Here is a 27,954-nt window from a genome sequence, read left to right as displayed (position 1 = left end):
AGTCACAGAAACAGATTTCTGTGGTGAACTACTTTTCAATAAGGGAGCAGGTACAGTTACCTCATCAAGTTCTACTTTCCTCCCACTCACTTCTTTCGAGAGAAACTCCTTCTCTAGAAAGGATCCATTCTCAGCAACAAATATCTTGCCTTCGGACCTGTGATAGAAGGTGTACCCAACAGTTACTTTTGGGTATCCTATGAAGACGCACTTCTCCGACTTGGGTTTGAGCTTATCAAGATGAAACTTTTTCACATAAGCATTGCAATCCCAAACTTTAAGAAACGACAGCTTAGGTTTCTTACTAAACCACAGTTCATATGGTGTCGTCTCAACGGATTTAGATGGTGCCCTTTTTAATGTGAATGCAGCTATCTCTAATGCATAACCCCAAAACGATAGTGGTAAATCGGTAAGATGCATCATAGATTGCACTATATCAAATAAAGTACGGTTATGACGTTTGGACACACCATTACACTGTGGTGTTCCAGGTGGCATGAGTTTGCGAAACTATTCCACATTGTTTTAATTGAAGACCAAACTCGTAACTCAAATATTCGCCTCTGCAATCAGATAGTAGAAACTTTATTTTCTTGTTACGATGATTTTCCACTTCACTCTGAAATTCTTTGAACTTTTCAAATGTTTCAGACTTATGTTTCTTCAAGTAGATATACCCATATCTGCTCAAATCATCTGTGAAGGTCAGAAAATAACGATACCCGCCGCGAGCCTCAACACTCATCGGACCTCATACATCAGTATGTATTATATCCAATAAGTCAGTTGCTCGATCCAATGTTCTGGAGAACGGAATCTTAGTCATCTTTGCCCATGAGGCATGGTTCGCAAGCATCAACTGATTCATAATCAAGTGATTCCAAAAGCCCATCAACATGGATTTTCTTCATGCGCTTTACACCAATATGACCTAAATGGCAGTGCCACAAATAAGTTGCACTATCATTATTAACTTTGCATCTTTTGGCTTCAATATTATGAATATGTGTATCACTACGATCGATATTCAACAAACCATTTTCTTTGGGTGTATAACCATAGAAGGTTTTATTCATGTAAACAGAATAACAATTATTCTCTAACTTAAATGAATAACCATATTGCAATAAACATGATCAAATCATATTCATGCTCAACACAAACACCAAATAACACTTATTTAGGTTCAACACTAATCCCGAAAGTATAGAGAGTGTGCGATGATGATCATATCATTCTTGGAACTATTTCCAACACACATCATTACTTCACCCTTAACTAGCTCTGTTCATTCTGCAACTCCCATTTCAAGTTACTACTCTTAGCAACTGAACTAGTATCAAATACTGAGGGGTTGCTATAAACACTAGTAAAGTACACATTAATAACATGTATATCCAATATACCTTTGTTCACTTTGCCATCCTTCTTATCCGCCAAATACTTGGGGCAGTTCCGCTTCTAGTGACTAGTCCCTTTGCAGTAAAAGCACTTAGTCTCAGGCTTAGGTCCAGACTTGGGCTTCTTCACTTGAGCAGCAACTTTCTTGTCGTTCTTCTTGAAGTTACCCTTCTTCCCTTTGCCCTTTTCTTGAAACTAGTGGTCTTGTTAACCATCAACACTTGATGTTTTTCTTGATTTCTACCTTCGTCGATTTCAGCATCACGAAGAGCTTGGGAATCGTTTCCGTTATCCCTTGCATATTATAGTTCATCACGAAGTTCTAGCAACTTGGTGATAGTGACTAGAGAACTCTGTCAATCACTATCTTATCTGGAAGATTAACTCCCACTTGATTCAAGTGATTGTAGTACTCAGACAATCTGAGCACATGCTTACTGGTTGAGCTATTCTCCTCCATCTTGTAGGCAAAGTAATGTCAGAGGTCTCATACCTCTCAACACGGGCATGAGTATGAAATACCAATTTCAACTCTTGGAACATCTTATATGCTCCGTGGCGTTCAAAACATTTTTGAAGTCCCGGTTCTAAGCCGTAAAGCATGGTGCACTAAACTATCAAGTAGTTATCATACCGAGCTTTTGTCAAAACGTTCAAAATGTCTGCATCTGCTCCTGCAATAGTTCTGTCACCTAGCGGTGCATCAAGTACATAATACTTCTGTGCAGCAATGAGGATAATACTCAGATCACAGAGCTAGTCCGCATCTTTGCTACTAACATCTTTCAACTTATTTTTCTCTAGGAACATATCAAAAATAAAACAGGGGAGCTAAACGCGAGCTATTGATCTACAACATAGATATGCTAGTACTACCAGGACTAAGTTCATCATAAATTAAAGTTCAATTAATCATATTACTTAAGAATTCCCACTTAGATAGACATCCCTCTGATCATCTACGTGATCCAAATCAACTAAACCATGTCCGATCATCACGTGAGATGGAGTAGTTTTCAGTGGTGAACATCACTATGTTGATCATATCTACTATATGATTCACGCTCGACCTTTCGGTCTCAGTGTTCCGAGGCCATATCTGCATATGCTAGGCTCGTCAAGTTTAACCCGAGTATTCCGTGTGTGTAAAACTGTCTTACACCCGTTGTAGATGAACGTTGAGCTTATCACACCCGATCATCACGTGGTGTCTCGGCACGATGAACTTTGGCAACGGTGCATACCCAGGGAGAACACTTTTACCTGGAAATTTAGTAAGGGATCATCTTATAAAGCTACCGCCGAACTAAGCAAAATAAGATGTATAAAAGATAAACATCACATGCAATCATAATATGTGACATGACATGGCCATCATCATCTTGTGCTTTTGATCTCCATCTCCAAAGTACTGTCATGATCTCCATTGCTACCGGCATGACACTATGATCTCCATCATCTTGATCTTTTATCAACGTGCCGTCACATGGTCATCTCACCAGCTATTGCTTTTGCAACTATTGCTATCGCATAGCGATAAAATAAAGCAATCACATAGCACTTGCATCTTATGCAAATAAAGAGACAACCATAAGGCTCCTGCCAGTAGCCGATAACTTCAACAAAACATGATCATCTCATACAACAATTTATATTTCATCACGTCTTGACCATATCATATCACAACATGCCCTGCAAAAACAAGTTAGACGTCCTCTACTTTGTTGTTGCAAGTTTTACGTGGCTGCTACGGGCCGAGCAAGAACCTTTCTTACCTACGCATCAAAACCACAACGATAGTTCGTCAAGTTAGTGCTGTTTTAACCTTCACAAGGACTGGGCGTAGCCACACTTGGTTCAACTAAAGTTGGAGAAACTGACACCCGCCAGCCACCTGTGTGCAAAGCACGTCGGTAGAACCAGTCTTGCGTAAGCGTACGCGTAATGTCGGTCCGGGCCGCTTCATCCAACAATACCGCCGAACCAAAGTATGACATGCTGGTAAGCAGTATGACTTGTATTGCCCACAACTCACTTGTGTTCTACTCATGCATATAGCATCTACGCATAAACCTGGCTCGGATGCCACTGTTGGGAAACGTAGTAATTTCAAAAAAATTCCTACGCACACGCAGGATCATGGTGATGCATAGCAACGAGAGGGGAGAGTGTCGTCCACGTACCCTCGTAGACCGTTAAGCGTTAGCGTTATGACAACGTGGTTGATGTAGTCGTACATCTTCACGATCGACCGATCCTCAGTACCGAACGTACGGCACCTCCGCGTTCAGCACACATTCAGCTCGGTGACGTCCCGCAAACTCACGATCCAGTAGAGCTCGGGGAAGAGTTTCGTCAGCACGATGGTGTGGTGACGATGTTGATGAAGCTACCACAGCAGGGCTTCGCCTAAACACCGCTACAGTATGACCGAGGTGGATTATGATGGAGGGGGGCACCGCACACGGCTTGGAGAGATTTTTGTGATCAACTTGTGTGTCTAGAGGTGCCCCCTGCCCCTGTATATAAAGGAGTAAGGGGGAGGCCGACCGGCCCTTGTTGGTGCGCCAGGAGGAGGAACCCTCCTCCTAGTAGGAGTAGGATTCCTCCCTTTCCTACTCCTACTAGGAGGAGGAAAGGAAGGGGAAGAAAGAGAACGAAAAGGGGGCGCTCCCCCTATCCTAGACCAATTCGGACCAGAGGGAGGGGGCGCGCTGCCTGCCCTAGGCCGGCCCCTCTCTCTTTCCCTTATGGCCCAACAAGTCCAATTATCCCCCGGGGGGTTCCGGTAACCCCTCCGGTACTCCGGTAAAATCCCGATTTCACCTGGAACTCTTTCGATGGCGAAATGTAGGATTCCAATATATCAATCTTTATGTCTCGACCATTTCGAGACTCCTCGTCATGTTCGTGATCATATCCGGGACTCCGAACTACCTTCGGTGCATCAAAACATATAAACTCATAAAACTGATCGTCACAGAACTTTAAGCGTGCGGACCCTACGGGTTCGAGAACTATGTAGACATGACCGAGGCACGTCTTCAGTCAATAACCAATAGCGGAACCTGGATGCTCATATTGGCTCCTACATATTCTAAGAAGATCTTTATCGGCCAAACCGCATAACAACATACGTTGTTCCCTTTCTCATCGGTATGTTACTTGCCCGAGATTCGATCATCGGTATCTCAATACCTAGTTCAATCTCGTTACCGGCAAGTCTCTTTACTTGTTCCGTAATGCATCATCCCGCAACTAACTCATTAGTCACATTGCTTGCAAGGCTTATAGTGATGTGCATTACCGAGAGGGCCCAGAGATACCTCTCCGACAATCGGAGTGACAAATCCTAATCTCGAAATACGCCAACTCAACAAGTACCTTTGGAGACACCTGTAGAGCATCTTTATAATCACCTAGTTACATTGCGACGTTTGGTAGCACACAAAGTGTTCCTCCGGTAAACGGGATTTGCATAATCTCATAGTCATAGGAACATGTATAAGTCATGAAGAAAGCAATAGCAACATACTAAACGATCAAGTGCTAAGCTAATGGAATGGGTCAAGTCAATCACATCATTCTCCTAATGATGTGATCCTGTGAATCAAATGACAACTCATGTCTATGGTTAGGAAACTTAACCATCTTTGATTAATGAGCTAGTCAAGTAGAGGCATACTAGTGACACTATGTTTGTCTATGTATTCACACATGTATTATGTTTCCGGTTAATACAATTCTAGCATGAATAATAAACATTTATCATGAAATAAGGAAATAAATAATAACTTTATTATTGCCTCTAGGGCATGATTTAACACCAATAGTTCACATCACCATGTGATTAACACCCAAAGGGTTTACTAGAGTCAATAATCTAGTTCACATCGCTATGTGATTAACACCCAAGGAGTACTAAGGTGTGATCATGTTTTTCTTGTGAGAGAAGTTTAGTCTACAGGTCTGCCACATTCAGATTCGTATTATTTTGCAAAATTCTATGTCAACAATGCTTTGCACGGAGCTACTCTAGCTAATTGCTCCCACTTTCAAAATATATCCAGATTGAGACTTAGAGTCATCTGGATCAGTGTCAAAATTTGTATCGACGTAACCCTTTACGATGAACCTTTTGTCACCTCCATAATCGAGAAACATATCCTTATTCCACTAAGGTAAATTTTGACTGCTGTCCAATGATCTACTCCTAGATCACTATTGTACTCCCTTGCTAAACTCAGTGTAGGGTATACAATAGATCTGGTACACAGCATGGCTTACTTTATAGAAACTATGGCTGAGGCATAGGGAATAACTTTCATTCTCTTTCTATCTTTTGCCATGGTTGGGCTTTGAGTCTTACTCAATTTCACACCTTGTAACACAGGTAAGAACTCTTTCTTTAACTGTTCCATTTTGAACTACTTCAAAATCTTGTCAAGGTATGTACTCATTGAAAAAAACTTATCAAGCGTCTTGATCTATCTCTATAGATCTTGATGCTCAATATGTAAGTAGCTTCACCGAGGTCTTTATTTGAAAAACTCCTTTCAAATACTCCTTTATGCTTTCCAGAAAATTCTACATTATTTCTGATCAACAATATGTCATTCACATATATTTATCAGAAATGTTGTAGTGCTCCCACTCACTTTCTTGTAAATACAGGCTTCACCACAAGTCTGTATAAAACTATATGCTTTGATCAACTCATCAAAGCGTATATTCCAACTCTGAGATGCTTGCACCAGTCCATAGATGGATCGCTAGAGCTTGCACATTTTGTTAGCACCTTTAGGATTGACAAAACCTTCTAGTTGCATCATATACAACTCTTCTTTAAGAAATCCATTAAGGAATGCAGTTTTGACATCCATTTGCCAGATTTCATAAAATGTGGCATTTGCTAACATGATTCGGACAAACTTAAGCATTGCTACGAGTGAGAAAATCTCATCGTAGTCAACATCTTGGACTTTGTCAAAAACTTTTTCGACAAGTCTAGCTTTGTAGATAGTAACACTACTATCAGCGTCCGTCTTCATCTTGAAGATCCATTTATTTTCCATGTCTTGCGGATCATCGGGCAAGTCAACCAAAGTCCACACTTTGTTCTCATACATGGATCCCATCTCAGATTTCATGGCCTCAAACCATTTCGCGGAATCTGGGCTCATCATCGCTTCCTCATAGTTTGTAGGTTCGTCATGGTCAATTGACATGACCTCCAGAACAGGATTACCGTACCACTTTGGTGCGGATCTGACTCTGGTTGAACTACGAGGTTTGGTAGTAACTTGATCTGAAGTTACATGATCATCATCATTAGCTTCCTCACTAATTGGTGTAGGAGTCACAGAAACAGATTTCTGTGGTGAACTACTTTTCAATAAGGGAGCAGGTACAGTTACCTCATCAAGTTCTACTTTCCTCCCACTCACTTCTTTCGAGAGAAACTCCTTCTCTAGAAAGGATCCATTCTCAGCAACAAATATCTTGCCTTCGGACCTGTGATAGAAGGTGTACCCAACAGTTACTTTTGGGTATCCTATGAAGACGCACTTCTCCGACTTGGGTTTGAGCTTATCAAGATGAAACTTTTTCACATAAGCATTGCAATCCCAAACTTTAAGAAACGACAGCTTAGGTTTCTTACTAAACCACAGTTCATATGGTGTCGTCTCAACGGATTTAGATGGTGCCCTTTTTAATGTGAATGCAGCTATCTCTAATGCATAACCCCAAAACGATAGTGGTAAATCGGTAAGATACATCATAGATTGCACTATATCAAATAAAGTACGGTTATGACGTTTGGACACACCATTACACTGTGGTGTTCCAGGTGGCATGAGTTTGCGAAACTATTCCACATTGTTTTAATTGAAGACCAAACTCGTAACTCAAATATTCGCCTCTGCAATCAGATAGTAGAAACTTTATTTTCTTGTTACGATGATTTTCCACTTCACTCTGAAATTCTTTGAACTTTTCAAATGTTTCAGACTTATGTTTCTTCAAGTAGATATACCCATATCTGCTCAAATCATCTGTGAAGGTCAGAAAATAACGATACCCGCCGCGAGCCTCAACACTCATCGGACCTCATACATCAGTATGTATTATATCCAATAAGTCAGTTGCTCGATCCAATGTTCTGGAGAACGGAATCTTAGTCATCTTTGCCCATGAGGCATGGTTCGCAAGCATCAACTGATTCATAATCAAGTGATTCCAAAAGCCCATCAACATGGATTTTCTTCATGCGCTTTACACCAATATGACCTAAATGGCAGTGCCACAAATAAGTTGCACTATCATTATTAACTTTGCATCTTTTGGCTTCAATATTATGAATATGTGTATCACTACGATCGATATTCAACAAACCATTTTCTTTGGGTGTATAACCATAGAAGGTTTTATTCATGTAAACAGAATAACAATTATTCTCTAACTTAAATGAATAACCATATTGCAATAAACATGATCAAATCATATTCATGCTCAACACAAACACCAAATAACACTTATTTAGGTTCAACACTAATCCCGAAAGTATAGGGAGTGTGCGATGATGATCATATCATTCTTGGAACTATTTCCAACACACATCATTACTTCACCCTTAACTAGCTCTGTTCATTCTGCAACTCCCATTTCAAGTTACTACTCTTAGCAACTGAACTAGTATCAAATACTGAGGGGTTGCTATAAACACTAGTAAAGTACACATTAATAACATGTATATCCAATATACCTTTGTTCACTTTGCCATCCTTCTTATCCGCCAAATACTTGGGGCAGTTCCGCTTCTAGTGACTAGTCCCTTTGCAGTAAAAGCACTTAGTCTCAGGCTTAGGTCCAGACTTGGGCTTCTTCACTTGAGCAGCAACTTTCTTGTCGTTCTTCTTGAAGTTACCCTTCTTCCCTTTGCCCTTTTCTTGAAACTAGTGGTCTTGTTAACCATCAACACTTGATGTTTTTCTTGATTTCTACCTTCGTCGATTTCAGCATCACGAAGAGCTTGGGAATCGTTTCCGTTATCCCTTGCATATTATAGTTCATCACGAAGTTCTAGCAACTTGGTGATAGTGACTAGAGAACTCTGTCAATCACTATCTTATCTGGAAGATTAACTCCCACTTGATTCAAGTGATTGTAGTACTCAGACAATCTGAGCACATGCTTACTGGTTGAGCTATTCTCCTCCATCTTGTAGGCAAAGTAATGTCAGAGGTCTCATACCTCTCAACACGGGCATGAGTATGAAATACCAATTTCAACTCTTGGAACATCTTATATGCTCCGTGGCGTTCAAAACATTTTTGAAGTCCCGGTTCTAAGCCGTAAAGCATGGTGCACTAAACTATCAAGTAGTTATCATACCGAGCTTTTGTCAAAACGTTCAAAATGTCTGCATCTGCTCCTGCAATAGTTCTGTCACCTAGCGGTGCATCAAGTACATAATACTTCTGTGCAGCAATGAGGATAATACTCAGATCACAGAGCTAGTCCGCATCTTTGCTACTAACATCTTTCAACTTATTTTTCTCTAGGAACATATCAAAAATAAAACAGGGGAGCTAAACGCGAGCTATTGATCTACAACATAGATATGCTAGTACTACCAGGACTAAGTTCATGATAAATTAAAGTTCAATTAATCATATTACTTAAGAATTCCCACTTAGATAGACATCCCTCTGATCATCTACGTGATCTAAATCAACTAAACCATGTCCGATCATCACGTGAGATGGAGTAGTTTTCAGTGGTGAACATCACTATGTTGATCATATCTACTATATGATTCACGCTCGACCTTTCGGTCTCAGTGTTCCGAGGCCATATCTGCATATGCTAGGCTCGTCAAGTTTAACCCGAGTATTCCGTGTGTGTAAAACTGTCTTACACCCGTTGTAGATGAACGTTGAGCTTATCACACCCGATCATCACGTGGTGTCTCGGCACGATGAACTTTGGCAACGGTGCATACCCAGGGAGAACACTTTTACCTGGAAATTTAGTAAGGGATCATCTTATAAAGCTACCGCCGAACTAAGAAAAATAAGATGTATAAAAGATAAACATCACATGCAATCATAATATGTGACATGACATGGCCATCATCATCTTGTGCTTTTGATCTCCATCTCCAAAGTACTGTCATGATCTCCATTGCTACCGGCATGACACTATGATCTCCATCATCTTGATCTTTTATCAACGTGCCGTCACATGGTCATCTCACCAGCTATTGCTTTTGCAACTATTGCTATCGCATAGCGATAAAATAAAGCAATCACATAGCACTTGCATCTTATGCAAATAAAGAGACAACCATAAGGCTCCTGCCAGTAGCCGATAACTTCAACAAAACATGATCATCTCATACAACAATTTATATTTCATCACGTCTTGACCATATCATATCACAACATGCCCTGCAAAAACAAGTTAGACGTCCTCTACTTTGTTGTTGCAAGTTTTACGTGGCTGCTACGGGCCGAGCAAGAACCTTTCTTACCTACGCATCAAAACCACAACGATAGTTCGTCAAGTTAGTGCTGTTTTAACCTTCACAAGGACTGGGCGTAGCCACACTTGGTTCAACTAAAGTTGGAGAAACTGACACCCGCCAGCCACCTGTGTGCAAAGCACGTCGGTAGAACCAGTCTTGCGTAAGCGTACGCGTAATGTCGGTCCGGGCCGCTTCATCCAACAATACCGCCGAACCAAAGTATGACATAATGGTAAGCAGTATGACTTGTATTGCCCACAACTCACTTGTGTTCTACTCATGCATATAGCATCTACGCATAAACCTGGCTCGGATGCCACTGTTGGGAAACGTAGTAATTTCAAAAAAATTCCTACGCACACGCAGGATCATGGTGATGCATAGCAACGAGAGGGGAGAGTGTCGTCCACGTACCCTCGTAGACCGTTAAGCGTTAGCGTTATGACAACGTGGTTGATGTAGTCGTACATCTTCACGATCGACCGATCCTCAGTACCGAACGTACGGCACCTCCGCGTTCAGCACACATTCAGCTCGGTGACGTCCCGCAAACTCACGATCCAGTAGAGCTCGGGGAAGAGTTTCGTCAGCACGATGGTGTGGTGACGATGTTGATGAAGCTACCACAGCAGGGCTTCGCCTAAACACCGCTACAGTATGACCGAGGTGGATTATGATGGAGGGGGGCACCGCACACGGCTTGGAGAGATTTTTGTGATCAACTTGTGTGTCTAGAGGTGCCCCCTGCCCCTGTATATAAAGGAGTAAGGGGGAGGCCGACCGGCCCTTGTTGGTGCGCCAGGAGGAGGAACCCTCCTCCTAGTAGGAGTAGGATTCCTCCCTTTCCTACTCCTACTAGGAGGAGGAAAGGAAGGGGAAGAAAGAGAACGAAAAGGGGGCGCTCCCCCTCTCCTAGTCCAATTCGGACCAGAGGGAGGGGGCGCGCTGCCTGCCCTAGGCCGGCCCCTCTCTCTTTCCCTTATGGCCCAACAAGTCCAATTAGCCCCCGGGGGGTTCCGGTAACCCCTCCGGTACTCCGGTAAAATCCCGATTTCACCTGGAACTCTTCCGATGGCGAAATGTAGGATTCCAATATATCAATCTTTATGTCTCGACCATTTCGAGACTCCTCGTCATGTTCGTGATCATATCCGGGACTCCAAACTACCTTCGGTGCATCAAAACATATAAACTCATAAAACTGATCGTCACAGAACTTTAAGCGTGCGGACCCTACGGGTTCGAGAACTATGTAGACATGACCGAGGCACGTCTTCGGTCAATAACCAATAGCGGAACCTGGATGCTCATATTGGCTCCTACATATTCTAAGAAGATCTTTATCGGCCAAACCGCATAACAACATACGTTGTTCCCTTTGTCATCGGTATGTTACTTGCCCGAGATTCGATCATCGGTATCTCAATACCTAGTTCAATCTCGTTACCGGCAAGTCTCTTTACTTGTTCCATAATACATCATCCCGCAACTAACTCATTAGTCACATTGCTTGCAAGGCTTATAGTGATGTGCATTACCGAGAGGGCCCAGAGATACCTCTCCGACAATTGGAGTGACAAATCCTAATCTCGAAATACGCCAACTCAACAAGTACCTTTGGAGACACCTGTAGAGCATCTTTATAATCACCTAGTTACGTTGCGACGTTTGGTAGCACACAAAGTGTTCCTCCGGTAAACGGGAGTTGCATAATCTCATAGTCATAGGAACATGTATAAGTCATGAAGAAAGCAATAGCAACATACTAAACGATCAAGTGCTAAGCTAACGGAATGGGTCAAGCCAATCACATCATTCTCCTAATGATGTGATCCCGTTAATCAAATGACAACTCATGTCTATGGTTAGGAAACTTAACCATCTTTGATTAACGAGCTAGTCAAGTAGAGGCATAGTAGTGACACTATGTTTGTCTATGTATTCACACATGTATTATGTTTCCGGTTAATACAATTCTAGCATGAATAATAAACATTTATCATGAAATAAGAAAATAAAAAATAACTTTATTATTGCATCTAGTGCATATTTCCTTCACGTAACAACGTCGGCTACGAAGGGAATGAATCTGCAAAAACCTACAATAAAGGTTCCCTTCTCATCTCGTAATCTGCATGGAATGAACCATCCACATTTAGCTTTATAAATCTTTCCTCCTGTCTCTTGCACTTGTGTTCCACCGGTTCCCTCTTCTTTGATAAAGATTTCATGTAGTTCCCCACTATTGCTAGAATTGAGGCATGCCACCTGAAGTAAGGAGAACAAGAATCATGGTGGGTGTGTCATCGGCGAAGCCGCCAGAGATACTAACAGCCGGCCACAATTACCTCTTTGTCATTTATACTTAGCATGATCGACATTGGTTGGTCCGGTTCCAACAGGAGGAATTCTAAGATGGCTGACCCTGATCGGTCCACTTGTACTGCATGTTCAATGCGATCAGCCAGCCCTAGTCCGACCCACATGCTTCTCGCCAAGTCACACTGGAACAGCACATGTCGCATGTCTTCAGGACCCCTATGGCACACCGGACACGCCCCGTCAATAGGGATGTGCCTATTAGCAAGAATGGAGTTTAGTGGTACAATTCCATGCAAGGCACGTCAACAAAAAATTTGTATTTTCCGTGGTACTTGTAACTTCCAGAGCTTCTTCCAAATTGTTGCCTGCATAGTATTGGTGGACGCGGAATTCGCAAGGGATTGACCCCTAAACTTGTGTGAAGAGATGTTGAAGAAGATGAGTTGATGATCTTGGAGACATATTGACACAACCTTCTCCTAAAACTAGGGGCAGGGCCGCCACAAAGATCCATATTCACAAACGTCTTAAGATATTATATCTTTTTCATTTATAATTTGTCCTTTCTTCCTAGAGTTCACTTCATTAGGGGTTTAGTTCTGTATGATTAACGACATTACCGTCGTACTGTACCGTTGGTCCACGTGTCATGTAGCCAAACATGACACATGTCCATACTCCATTTGACTACCGATTTCAACATGTGTGCATGTCCTATATGTACATGCGGCGCACGACCGTCATATCATACCACGTGTTCGCGGTTAGGAAACTACCAGTCTTGCAGTACAATGTATTTGATAAGTTAGTGGCCTCTGAGACATATTTTCACGTTCTCATCCTCAAATCCTGGCAGGACCACCATACAGATCCATAATCACAAATAATGTGAGACTAGAAGTTTTTTCTTTCTTTTTGCGATTTTTCCTTCCTTCCATAAAGCTTCGGTGGGGATCAAAATAAAGTTCCGCATGATTAAACACAAAATCTAGATTTTTTGGGTCGTATAACTTGGGCTCACGTGATAGAGTATACATCAAAGACCTTTTGAATAAGGATTGTATCTCAGTTCATGATTAGTAAGCTAGTAAATCACTCCCCCAAAAGAATTTACTGCCCTTAGCACACACACTGAAGTACGCTCTACTTTTCACATTTACATCTTGGCCCGTCTAGCTCAGTTGGTAGAGCGCAAGGCTCTTAACCTTGTGGTCGTGGGTTTGAGCCCCACGGTGGGCGGTTGTTTTCTTTTTCGGTTGCTCATCATTAATTTTTACCAGGCCAAGTACGCGCATGAAAGGGGGGCGAAGCAGGGAATTCACGAGCGCGACAGAAGCTGGAGCATGCATCTGAAGATACAACAAGAAGGGATGGCCATATTTTTACTGCCGCACGGGATGAGAACTTTGCAACATCTGAAGAAGCTGGCAGTGGATAAAAATCGGCGGTGGGCGGTTGTTTTCTTTTTCGGTTGCTCATCATTAATTTTTACCAGGCCAAGTACGCGCATGAAAGGGGGGCGAAGCAGGGAATTCACGAGCGCGACAGAAGCTGGAGCATGCATCTGAAGATACAACAAGAAGGGATGGCCATATTTTTACTGCCGCACGGGATGAGAACTTTGCAACATCTGAAGAAGCTGGCAGTGGATAAAAATCGGCGGTGGGCGGTTGTTTTCTTTTTCGGTTGCTCATCATTAATTTTTACCAGGCCAAGTACGCGCATGAAAGGGGGGCGAAGCAGGGAATTCACGAGCGCGACAGAAGCTGGAGCATGCATCTGAAGATACAACAAGAAGGGATGGCCATATTTTTACTGCCGCACGGGATGAGAACTTTGCAACATCTGAAGAAGCTGGCAGTGGATAAAAATCGGCTCCACCTGAAGAATACTTACCTGCAGTCGATTCGTCGCCCGCACATGAGTGCTAGTGGTATCGTGCCCCCAGCACAGCTCATGGCGTGCCTCTTTCACTAATCTTCAAAGAACAGGCAATGACAAGAGTTTTGTTTGTTGCCTGAATAGTACTGTCTCCAGCTTTGCTCTTTTTGCCTGCTTGTCTTGCATTTGGATCTTTGTATGCCCACTCCTACTTGGGGCCTCTTTGATTCACATGATTTTCCAAAACACGTGAGTAAAAACTAATGCAGAAATAGAGTGGCATGCCATCTTCAATACTACAGGATTGTGAGGATGTTTGAATGTGCATAAAAAGCGTACCGTTCTTTCAAGAAGGTTAGAGTAGATGAAAATGTTATGTGAAATCTAGTCCAAATGAAAGATTCCTATGGTTTGCAATCTATGAATCAAACAAACCACGTGGGAAAAGATCCTAAGGGCTAGAATGCTCCAAAATACCTTGGCAAATCCTTTGAATCAAATAATGATTTACTTTCGATCTTGTTGCATGGTAAGTGATGTCTTTTCATTGGCAGTTGGCAGTTGCTCCAGCATCACGACGGCTCTAGAAATGGCTTCTGACAGAATGTACACACACGTGGTTCCAGGTGTCGCATCAGAATATCCATGCACATTTCAATATTTTAGATAGACATACATGAGATGGACAAACATACACTCATAGCACACACCCAGCTGATATTGTTGCCAGCCAGATCAGCGCCAGATCATATCCAGTCGGGCCCATCGTCAGCGATTGGACAGAGAGACATCGCCGGTGCAAAGATTGCGTGTCTCCATGTGCTGCTCTTTTCTTTTCTTTTTGCCCAGATGGTTGCCAACCAGACACCACTCACGCATATCCAGTCCAGCGGTACCAGGGCATGTGAAAGTGATTAGCCTCCAATCATATGCATGCTGTCACTGAGGAGAGCACTTAATTTTTTAACATTATGTGTGCTCCCAGAGCACGTAAATTAAATCGACGCTGACCGCCTCTGCCAGCTAGGGTTTCCAGGTGCATGGATGCCTATAAGGACATAGTGGCTTTGATACTATGATTATCATTTATTTATCCCATGTCATCTAGAGAAAGACAAATAAGTATGTCATGAATTATCCCTTAATGTTTTTTTGCGGGTGCCCTTAATGTTACCCTGGCAATCTGTGATGTATGCTTTTCCGCAAAAGAAAGAAAAGATGCATGCTCCTGAAATTCACCTCCCTGACCACCTCCCTGTCGAGGTGGCGAAGACGGCGCTTGTCCGTCTCTGATGTCGTCACAGAGTGGTCTAGGGCCCGGCGTACGCCAGGTTCAGGTCTGCCGAGATATGTGGCGGCGAGACGTCTGAGTCCGCGAACTTGGACCAGTGTGCGACGTTGCACCTGTCCCGCCGGCGCTGCTCCTGATCGACATACTCCTGCGCCGTCATGGCACTTCGGGACAACAAACAGCTGTCGCTGGCCCTGCGGCTACCGAGGTAGTGGAGAATCCGACAGCGCGCCTTGGGCAGGGGCAGCGGAACGCGACGCTCCTTCTTGACGACACTCCAGGGTGGCGGCGAGAGCCGCTCCTCCTTCACGCGACAGTGAGTGTGCAGGGGATGATGGCTCCGGCTTCACAGGGAGGAGCGTCCCCGATGGTGGGGATGGGCCGTTGATGTGGACTATGGAGCGACGGAGCATCAGCTCCATCTGCTCCTCGAACTCCTCATCGATGGCAGCGTAGACCTGGCCCGGCACTGCCGCGCGCGGACTGCGGCGGCGGCGGCGGCTGCTGGTCCTCCTCGTCGCCAGAGGAGATGATGATCTCCGCATTCGTTCAGGATCCGCTCGCCGATGAGTATGAGGCCCCGGAGTTTGATGACGGCATTGCTATGATCCGCCAGATCCCGCCCCGGAACCGCCTGCCGACGCCAAGGCCCAGGAATTGCCTATCGCCGGAGATGTGGAGGGAAATGGGTGGGGAGAGGGGAGAGAAGGAGGAGAATGCGATGTGGACGACTCCAGAGTGCGGTTTATATAGTTGCGACCAGGCCATGCGAAGGGCCGGTCAGCCGTTTCAATGCGGCGCATCGGCCAAAGTTGGTTCCTCGGGAAACTGCGTCCGCATTGAAGCGGCGACTGCTAAGAGGCTGCGTAGGTCAGCTCAGCCCCCCCCCCCCCCCCACCGGTTACATCGCGGCATCAATGCCGGTCTCCCCGTGCTCTAGGCCAGCATGAATGTGTCGTGGTAAGTGGCGCGTGCATGAGAAGAAAGCGCGGGTAAGGGGTTTCTTTGTGGGGCGAAGCGGTCAGAAGCGGGTGTGAGATCGGTCCAGACTCCCGTAAAACCCCCCACATTTGTCTCTGGTTTGCGAGAGAAATCACATTTGTACCGCGTCGAGGACCGATACATGATCGCCTTGGATGACTTCATGATCCAGACTGCATAGTCCGGACGGTTGCGAGAGGTTGGAGGGAGGGACGACGTCAGAGATGCCCTTACTTAGCAAATCGAGCCATATAGATGTGATGTTGTGTGCATCAATGCCGCACACTAGTTTTAAAAAATAGGGTTTTTATCATTTTTGTCACTAGTTGTGTCCCACTACTCAGTTTTGCCATTAGAAGTTATAATTACTCAAAAATGTCATCGATCCGTGAGATGTTTGCTCAAAAATGCCATCGTTCCGTTAGATGTTTCCTCAAAAATGCCATTAGACATCGTTATTTCCACATCAAACTCATTGACCATGTTATATGACAAAAATAAGTCTAGACCCACATGTCAGTTCTCTCTATCTCACAATGATAAGTGTGGCCCCACTTGTCAGGAGTAACCAAGCGAATAATTTTATAGGAAAATAAGAACGTCGTTGGGATCAAGTGAGTCCCACACTTTATTGTAGTAAGATAGAAGGAGAGCTGGCATGCTAGTTCATAGGTATTTATGTCATTATAACATGGCAAAAGAGATTTGAGATCACAATAATGGTGCCGAGTGGCATTTTTGAACATGTGTCTAACAAAGCGATGACATTTTTGAGCAGTTGAAATTTTTAGTGGCAAAACTGAGTAGTGAGACACAACCGATGTCATAAACGATAAAAACCCAAAAATATAATTAGGTCTATATTTCTATTGTCTTAGAAAAATGCCAAGACATTCTAGCTGATCAAGAGTATAAAAACGGTTTGATGGGCAGGTCTTCCATATTGGTAAATGTAATGCATTTCTCGATCACAGGCGCAATCCACGACCTGACCTTCATCTATTATACTGCCCGATCCTGCAGACCTGAATTTTTAAAATGGCCACTAAACCGGGCAATCTCATCGGAGAAAGAGTAAACCAGATTTGAAGCTGTACATTAAGCGTGACCGTACGCTGTCCTATCCGTTTACTGCACGGTAATCCATATGCTTGCTGCGGCCCGTTAGCCAGTGGTAAAAATGTAAATTTTTTTGTTTGCGGGAAAATAAAGTGTATGTATGACATCTACTTTTCAGAGCCGAAATCAGGAGGGATTTTTTCCTAAAAAAATCAAGAGGAATTCAAACGCCTTCCCGAAGGACATAGTGGCCTATGGTATATGGAGTAACGAAGTGTGAGATGTCGACTGACAAATACCAATTGTTGGTATAACACACCGCAAAGTGGTTACTAGTTATCCTGGGCGAAGAAAACCTTTACAATCTCCAAACAGCCGGAAGTAAGAGCTAACTAACTCCAACACAGCGACCCAATTCCACGGGGACAAAAAGCACAGCCCAGCGCTGAGACCCATTTTCATTTTGTATCTATTCAAACCCATTTCCGTCTCAAATTAGATCACATTTTAGTTGGAGAGGGTCACAAAGTGGACGCTTTATGTGTCCTCCTCGTCCGGCTTTGTCTGCTGCATGCGAGTGGTGACTCATCTATCATCCAAACAAGAGGGGCCCACCCACCCATTCCACCACCTCTCTCTCCTCCTTTTCTCTCTTTCTCCCTCATCCACGCCGATGCGGGCGTGGCACCGGCCGCTTCGGCCTACGCTGCGAGCGCGTCGCCGACCGCTTCAGCCTCCGCCGCGAGCGCCTCACTAGCCTCCACTTCATTGGCGACGAGCCACTTTATCTTCTTCTCCCTGATGCGCTCCTCCACGTATCCCGGTGAGCGCATCCAGGATCTTGCTGAGGTCTATGTGGTGGTTGTCATTGGCCAGGCCGTCCGGCATGGAGACCAGGTGGATCCTGTGGCCTCGCTGGGAGTTTGGAGCCCACCGGACTCTCCGCTGCAAACCGCACTATCAAAGATCCGGAGGCGATTGTTTCTGCAGCGAACTCGGAGTCAGACCGGGTTCCTCCTATCACTGAAAGGCCGGACTCGCCCCCGGACTCTCGTTTCCCCATCCAAACCTCGCTCTTAAACGAGGCGCTGGACTTAATGTGACCCCTCGCCATCACAGAGGAATCACCTCCGAATTACGTCCAGCCCGGACTAGGGGCCGAAAGAGGGGAATTTCACGCCCCACCCACCACCCACTTCATAGCCACTGTCGAAGATTTAACCGACGTGCTGGACTACGCCTCCGAAGACATCGACGACATAGACAACGATGCCGGAGACGAACAAGGCCAAGACCCGCCGTTTATCGGACATTGGACAGCCACCTCCACATATGATGTGTATATGGTGGACACATCCAAAGAGGATGACGACGACGGAAGGAAGGATCCGGTTGAGGACAAGCTTGCCGAGGCACCTCCAAAACATCAACGTCAGCGGCGCCACTCAAAATCGTGTCTCGAAAAAGACAACAATACTGGCACCGGAGACAATGACACTCCGGAGAACGCTGAAGGCCCCGAAGCCCCCGTCGAGCCCACATCCAAACAAGATGACGTGGAGGAGAGGCAAGTCAACCCCGATGATCCGGTCGGGAATGAGGACTCAGAAGACAGTAATTATCTACCGCCCTTCGAGGACGATGTAAGCCTCGGCGACGAAGGCTTCATCGTTCCAGAGGAACCACTCGAGCAGGAGCGCTTTAAGCGCCAGCTAATTGCTACTGTGAGAAGCCTAAAAAGAAGCAGCAATAGATCCAAGCCGAACATGATACACTCAACGACAGATGGACCCAAGTCCTAGCCGCCGAAGAGTATGGCCTTCAACGCCCAGCAAAGAGTTATCCAAAGCGTCGGCTACTACCACAATTTGATGACGAGGCCCTCGAGCCCATACCGTCAAGACATGACCGTGCTGATGAACCAAACCGACCATCACGCAGGAGAGATAAAGTGGCCACCTACGCCGAACACCAACCCGCACCACCTCGCCGTAGAGGCAGAGAAACAACGGCTCCAGGATACACCTATGACCTACGACAGGACCTGGACAACAGAGTAGGCCAAGCTAGATCAATCTATGGATCAAGGGGGCGTGCCCCAATGCGAGTAGACGACCATCAGGCCTAGTGCGACAGGCATAACCTCACCAGGGCCGAAAACTGCATACAGACTTCAACCGAACTACGTCGTGATGTCGCCTGATACAGAGACGCCACACACCCCTTATGCTTCACTAATGAGGTAATGGAGCACCAGTTCCCAGAAGGGTTTAAACCTGTGAACATTGAATCATACGATGGAACGACAGATCCCACAGTATGGATCAAAGATTTTCTTCTCCACATCCACATGGCTCGCGGTGACGATTTCCACACCATCAAGTACCTCCCCCCTAAAACTCAAAGGACCAACACGACACTTGCTAAACAGCCTCCTAGAAAAATCAATTGGTAGCTGGGAAGATTTGGAAGATGCCTTTAGAGACAACTTCTAAGGTACCTATGTTCGGCCTCCAGATGCTGATGACCTTAGTCACATAGTCCAACAACCCGGAGAGTCAGCCCGGAAGCTCTGGACTAGGTTCTTAATTAAAAAGAACCAAATTGTCGATTGTCTGGATGCCGAAGCCCTCATGGCCTTTAAACACAGCGTCGCGATGACTCGCCCGACACCTGGCCAAGAAAAACCGAAGTCCATGGCAGCTCTCACCGCACTTATGACCCGCTTTTGCGCGGGAGAATGATAACCCACAAGTATAGGGGATCGCAACAGTTTTCTAGGGTAGAGCATTCAACCTAAATTTATTGATTCGACACAAGGGGAGTCAAAGAATATTCTCAAGTATTAACAGTTGAGTTGTCGATTCAACTGCACCTGAAAGACTTAATATCTGCAGCAAAGTATTTAGTAGCAAAGTAATATGGAAGTAGCGGTAATGGTGGCAAAAGTAACAATAATAGTTTTGTAGTGATTGTAACAGTGGCAACAGTAAAGTAACTAAGCAAAGATCAATATGTGAAAAGCTCGTAGGCAATGGATCAGTGATGGATAATTATGTCGGATGCGATTCCTCATGCAACAGTTATAACATAGGGTGACACAGAACTAACTCCAGTTCATCAATGTAATGTAGGCATGTATTCGAATATAGTCATACGTGCTTATGGAAAAGAACTTGCATGACATCTTTTGTCCTACCCTCCCGTGGCAGCAGGGTCCTATTGGAAACTAAGGGATATTAAGGCCTCCTTTTAATAGAGTACTGGAACAAAGCATTAGCACTTAGTGAATACATGAACTCCTCAAACTATAGTCATCACCGGGAGTGGTCCCGATTATTGTCACTTCGGGGTTACCGGATCATAACACATAGTAGGTGACTATTGACTTGCAAAATAGGATCAAGAACTCACATATATTCATGAAAACACAATAGGTTCAGATCTGAAATCATGGCACTCGGGCCCTAGTAACAAGCATTAAGCATACCAAAGTCATAGCAACATCAATCTCAGAACATAATGGATACTAGGGATCAAACCCTAACAAAACTAACTCGATTACATGATAAATATCATCCAACCCATCACCGTCCAGCAAGCCTACGATGTAATTACTCACGCACGGCGGTGAGCATCATGAAATTGGTGATGGAGGAAGGTTGATGATGACGATGGCGACGGATTCCCCTCTCCGGAGCCCCGAACGAACTCCGGATCAGCCCTCCCAAGAGAGATTAGGGCTTGGCGGCGGCTCCGTATAACGCGATGAATCCTTCTCCCTGATTTTTTTCTCCCCAAATGTGAATATATAGAGTTGGAGTTGAGGTCAGTGGAGCATCAGGTGGCCCATGAGGCAGGGGGCGCGCCCCAGGGGGTGGGCGCACCCCCCACCCTCGTGGACTGGGTGTGGGCCCCCTGGTGTTGATTCTTTCGCTAGTATTTTTTATATATTCCAAAAATATTCTCCGTGAAGTTTCAGGTCATTCCGAGAACTTTTATTTCTGCGCAAAAATAACACCATGGCAATTCTGCTGAAAACATCGTCAGTCCGGGTTAGTTCCATTCAAATCATGCAAGTTAGAGTCCAAAACAAGGTCAAAAGTGTTTGGAAAAGTAGATACGATGGAGACGTATCAACTCCCCCAAGCTTGAACCCTTGCTTGTCCTCAAGCAATTAAGTTGACAAACTGGAAGTGATAAAGAAAAACTTTTACAAACTCTGTTTGATCTTGTTGTTGTAAATATGTAAAGCCAGCATTCAAATTTTTAGCAAAGATTATGAACTAACCATATTCACAATAACATTTAGGTCTCATGTTTACTCATATCAATGGCATAATCAACTAGCGAGCAATAATAATAAATCTTGGATGACAACACTTTCTTAAAACAATCATAAATGATATAATAAGATGGTATCTCGCTAGCCCTTTTTGTGACCGCAAAACATAAATGCAGAGCACCTCTGAAGATCAATGACTGACTAAACATTATAATTCATGGTAAAAGAGATCCAGTCATAGTCATACTCAATGTAAACTAATAGTAATGCATGCAAATGACAATAGTGCTCTCCAACTGGTGCTTTTTAATAAGAGGATGATGACTCAACATAAAAGTAAATAGATAGGCCCTTCGCAGAGGGAAGCAGGGATTTGTAGAGGTGCCAGAGCTCGATTTTGAAGTAGAGATGAATAATATTTTGAGCGGTATACTTTCATTGTCAACATAACAACCGAGAGATCTCGATATCTTCCACGCTACACACATTATAGGCGGTTCCCAAACAGAATGGTAAAGTTTATACTCCCCCTACCACCAACAAACATCAATCCATGGCTTGTCCTAAACAACGGGTGCCTCCAACTAACAACAATCCTGGGGGAGTTTTGTTTGCAATTATTTTAATTTAAGCATGGGACTGGGCATACCGGTTACCAGCCATTTTCTCGTGAGTGAGGGGTGGAGTCCACTCCTCTTGAGAATAACCCGCCTAGCATGGAAGATATAGACAACCCTAGTTGATACATGAGCTATTCGAGCATACAAAGCAGAATTTCATTTGAAGGTTTAGAGTTTGGCACATACAAATTTACTTGGAACATCAGGTAGATACCGCATATAGGAAGGTATAGTGGACTCATATGGAATAACTTTGGGGGTTTATGGAAGTGGATGCACAAGCAGTATTCCCGCTTAGTACAAGTGAAGGCTAGAAAGAGACTGTGAAGCGACCAGCTAGAGAGCGACAATAGTCATGAACATGCATTAAAATTAATCAACACTGAGGGCAAACATGAGTAGGATATTATTCACCATGAACATAAATATCGTGGAGGCTATGTTGATTTTGTTTCAACTACATGTGTGAACATGTGCCAAGTCAAGCCACTCGAATCGTTCAAAGGAGGATACCACCCTATCATACCACATCACAACCATTTTAATAGCATGTTGGCACGCAAGGTAAACCATTATAAACTCCTAGCCAATTAAGCATGGCATAATCAACTATAATCTCTAATTGTCATTGCAAACACATTTCATTCATAATAGGCTGAATCATGAACGATGAACTAATCATATTTACAAAAAACAAGATAGGTCGAGTTCATACCAACTTTTCTCATCTCAATCAGTCCATCATATATCGTCATTATTGCCTTTCACTTGCACAACCGAACGGTGTGGATAATAATAATAGTGCACGTGCATTGGACTAATCTAGAATCTGCAAGCATTCAATACAAGGGAGAAGACAAGGTAATATGGGCTCTTGGTTAGATCAACAGTAATGCATATAAGAGCCACTCAACATTTTCATCATGGTCTTCTCCTCTCGACCCCAAAGAAAAGAAACAAAACTATTTACACGAGAAAGCTCCCAACAAGCAAAAGAAGAACGAGAAATCTTTTTGGGTTTTCTTTTTAATTACTAATACTACAAGCATGGAAAGTAAACTAGCTAAAAGCTAAAACTAATTTTTCTGGTTTTTCTTAAGGTTTTTCAAACACACAAGAAGAAAGCTTAAAAATAAATTAAACTAGCACGGATAGTACAATGAAAAAGTATGAGCATCGACAACTGGCATGAGTGTGTGAACATGAATGTAATGTCGGTGAGAAATACGTACTCCCCCAAGCTTAGGATTTTGGCCTAAGTTGTTCTATGCCCATGGATCAAAGCTACTCTCTCCGATAAACGGAGGAGTGTTCTCTGGGTGCCACTGGTTGGCGATCTCCTCCGGATCCCACTGATAAACAGACTGTCGATAAGGGTCAAGAGATGGCTCTGGCTCTGGCTCTGGGGATCATGTTCACTCCCAATATGCATAAATGTCATCGGGCAGGATGATGTATGTGCTTGAATAAATGTTAAACAAAGAAGGTGCAGACAAGGTAATAATCTGACGAGTCTTTTCACTGAATACCAGGTTATAAATGAGTCTCTTCTCCTTATCATCGCAAATAAAATCATGTGCTACCATACTTTTATAGTCTAAGAAAATAGGGGCAACACCTTTTCTTCTATCTCATAGTGTCTAATAGGTATCTCAAAATATTTAGCAAGACGCGAAGCAAAGATACCTCCAAAAATGGGGCCCTTTCACTACTAGGGAAAACCCTAGCAGTAGCGCTGGTTTTGTGCTCACTAGTAGCGCGGGTAGGCGCGCTACTAATAAGGCACTACAGCTATTGCTTAGCAATAACGCGTGCCCGCACGCGCTACTCCTAGGACAAATAGCTGCAACGTTTGTTCACTCCCACGCTACTGCTAATGTAACTACTGGCATCGTGTTTTCTCTCCATCGCTACTAGTATTCTTTTTTTATTTTTTATTTTTAGTGTATTTATGCGCCATCGTACAAATATTGGTACAATACCAGTTATGAGGTTTACATCATTATGTCCATAACAGTGTGTCAAATGAAGGTGGATTAGGTTCAAGTGGAGGCAATATGTGGTGCATGTCAAAAGTATACTACTAATCCAAACTTGATCAATTTGGACTAGTAGTACTTTCGATGTGCACCACATGTTGCCTCCACTTGAATCTAATCCGCCAGCACAAGCTATTTAATCATCATCATAGTCATTACCACCAACAGTATTTATTTAATCACCACTAACACTAGCTAATAATAATCATCATAGTCATTACCACCAACACTAGCTATTTTATCATCATAGTAATAGTGTAGCACATCATCATCCTCAAACTCATTTCTAGCGAGCTAATCACTCCTGCTGCTCTCTCTTAGGTAAAATAACATAAAACATGTGTAGCTCTCCTCCTTGATCAAGTTGGAGCATGCAGATGAACCTGTCTCCTAATCGTGGGTAGCGCATCTGTTTGCTGCCCCCTAGTACTTCTCTGCGCTTCTCCATCACACATTTGGTCCAGTCTTGCACTATTAGGCATCCGTCGCTAATCTTGAATGCACTAAAGTAATCTGTAGGATATCTTGGCCGTAAGCTAATAATACTCATGGTACCTTTAGTCTCGATCCCATAAGGCACAACATTCATCGGGAGTCCCTGTTGAAGAACATCGTGAAGGAAATATGCCCTAGAGGCAATAATAAAGTTATTATTTATTTCCTTATAATCATGATAAATGTTTATTATTCATTCTAGAATTGTATTAACCGGAAACATAATACATGTGTGAATACATAGACAAACAAAGTGTCACTAGTATGCCTCTACTTGACTAGCTCGTTAATCAAAGATGGTTATGTTTCCTGACCATGAACAATGAGTTGTTATTTGATTAACGAGGTCACATCATTAGTTGAATGATCTGATTGACATGACCCATTCCATTAGCTTAGCACCCGATCGTTTAGTATGATGCTATTGCTTTTCTTCATGACTTATACATGTTCCTATGACTATGAGATTATGCAACTCCCGTTTGCCGGAGGAACACTTTGGGTGCTACCAAACGTCACAACATAACTGGGTGATTATAAAGGAGCATTACAGGTGTCTCCAAAGGTAGATGTTGGGTTGGCGTATTTCGAGATTAGGATTTGTCACTCCGATTGTCGGAGAGGTATCTCTGGGCCCTCTCGGTAATACACATCACATAAGCCTTGCAAGCATTACAACTAATATGTTAGTTGTGAGATGATGTATTACGGAACGAGTAAAGAGACTTGCCGGTAACGAGATTGAACTAGGTATAGGATACCGACGATCGAATCTCGGGCAAGTAACATACCGATGACAAAGGGAACAACGTATGTTGTTATGCGGTCTGACCGATAAAGATCTTCGTAGAATATGTAGGAGCCAATATGGGCATCCAGGTCCCGCTATTGGTTATTGACCAGAGACATGTCTCGGTCATGTCTACATTGTTCTCGAACCCGTAGGGTCCGCACGCTTAAGGTTACGATGACAGTTATATTATGAGTGTATGCATTTTGATGTACCAAAAGTTGTTCGGAGTCCCAGATGTGATCACGGACATGACGAGGAGTCTTGAAATGGCCGAGACGTAAAGATTGATATATTGGAAGCCTATGTTTGGACATCGAAAGTGTTCCGGGTGAAATCGGGATTTTACCGGAGTACCGGGAGGGTTACCGGAACCCCCCGGGAGCTATATGGGCCATAGTGGGCCTTAGTGGAAAAGATAAGGGGCTGCCCTAGATGGGCTGCGCGCCTCACCCTTCCCCTAGTCCTATTAGGACTAGGAGAGGTGGCCGGCCCCCTCCTCCTCTTTTCCCCTCCGAGGAATCCTAGTTGGACTAGGATTGGAGGGGGAATCCTACTCCCAGAGGGAGTAGGACTCTCCTGCGCCCTCCTCCTTGGCCGGCCAGCCCTCCCCCTTGGCTCCTTTATATACGGAGGCAGGGGACACCTCTACACACAAGTTGATCCACGTGATCTATTCCTTAGCCGTGTGCGGTGCCCCCTGCCACCATATACCTCGATAATACTGTAGCGGAGTTTAGGCGAAGCCCTGCTGCTGTAGTACATCAAGATCGTCACCACGCCGTCGTGCTGACGGAACTCTTCCCCGACACTTTGCTGGATCGGAGTCCGGGGATCGTCATCGAGCTGAACGTGTGCTCGAACTCGGAGGTGCCGTAGTTTCGGTGCTTGATCGGTTGGATCGTGAAGACGTATGACTACTTCCTCTACGTCGTGTCATCGCTTCCGCAGTCGGTCTGCGTTGGGTACGTAGACAACACTCTCCCCCTCATTGCTATGCATCACATGATCTTGCGTGTGCGTAGGAAATTTTTTGAAATTACTACGAAACCCAACAGTGGCATCCGAGCCAGGTTATTTATGTTGATGTTATATGCACGAGTAGAACACAAGTGAGTTGTGGATGATACAAGTCATACTGCCTACTAGCATGTCATACTTTGGTTCGGCGGTATTGTTGGACAAGACGACCCGGACCAACATTACGCGTATGCTTACGCGAGACCGGTTCTCCCGACGTGCTTTGCACACAGGTGGCTTGCGGGCGACTGTCTCTCCAACTTTAGTTGAACCAAGTATGGCTACGCCCGGTCCTTGCGAAGGTTAAAACGGAGTCTATTTGACAAACTATCGTTGTGGTTTTGATGCGTAGGTAAGATTGGTTCTTACTTAAGCCCGTAGCAGCCACGTAAAACTTGCAACAACAAAGTAGAGGACGTCTAACTTGTTTTTGCAGGGCATGTTGTGATGTGATATGGTCAAGGCATGATGCTGAATTTTATTGTATGAGATGATCATGTTTTGTAACCAAGTTATCGGCAACTGGCAGGAGCCATATGGTTGTCGCTTTATTGTATGCAATGCAATCGCGATGTAATGCTTTACTTTATTACTAAACGGTAGTGATAGTCGTGGAAGCATAAGATCGGCGAGACGACAACGATGCTACGATGGAGATCAAGGTGTCGCGCCGGTGACGTTGGTGATCATGACGGTGCTTCGGAGATGGAGATCACAAGCACAAGATGATGATGGCCATATCATATCACTTATATTGATTGCATGTGATGTTTATCTTTTTATGCATCTTATCTTGCTTTGATTGACGGTAGCATTATAAGATGATCTCTCACTAAATTATCAAGAAGTGTTCTCCCTGAGTATGCACCGTTGCGAAAGTTCTTCGTGCTGAGACACCATGTGATGATCGGGTGTGATAGGCTCTACGTTCAAATACAACGGGTGCAAAACAGTTGCACACGCGGAATACTCAGGTTATACTTGACGAGCCAAGCATATACAGATATGGCCTCGGAACACGGAGACCGAAAGGTTGAGCGTGAATCATATAGTAGATATGATCAACATAATGATGTTCACCGATGAAACTACTCCATCTCACGTGATGATCGGACATGGTTTAGTTGATTTGGATCACGTGATCACTTAGAGGATTAGAGGGATGTCTATCTAAGTGGGAGTTCTTCAGTAATATGATTAATTGAACTTAAATTTATCATGAACTTAGTACCTGATA

At 44.0% G+C, this 27,954-nt stretch overlaps 1 non-coding gene across 1 annotated transcript; it reads left to right on the top strand.

Moving 5' to 3' along the window:
* The first annotated feature begins 13,422 nt into the window (after positions 1-13,422).
* TRNAK-CUU (transfer RNA lysine (anticodon CUU)) lies at positions 13,423-13,495 on the top strand. Its single transcript has one exon. It is a non-coding gene; the product is annotated as a tRNA-Lys (tRNA).
* The last annotated feature ends 14,459 nt before the right edge of the window (positions 13,496-27,954 follow it).

Source organism: Triticum urartu, chromosome 5A, assembly GCF_056163025.1.
Source record: "Triticum urartu cultivar PI428250 chromosome 5A, HENAU_Tu73, whole genome shotgun sequence".
Classification (NCBI taxonomy): Eukaryota; Viridiplantae; Streptophyta; class Magnoliopsida; order Poales; family Poaceae; genus Triticum; species Triticum urartu.
This window is presented reverse-complemented; position numbering and strand designations above follow the sequence as displayed.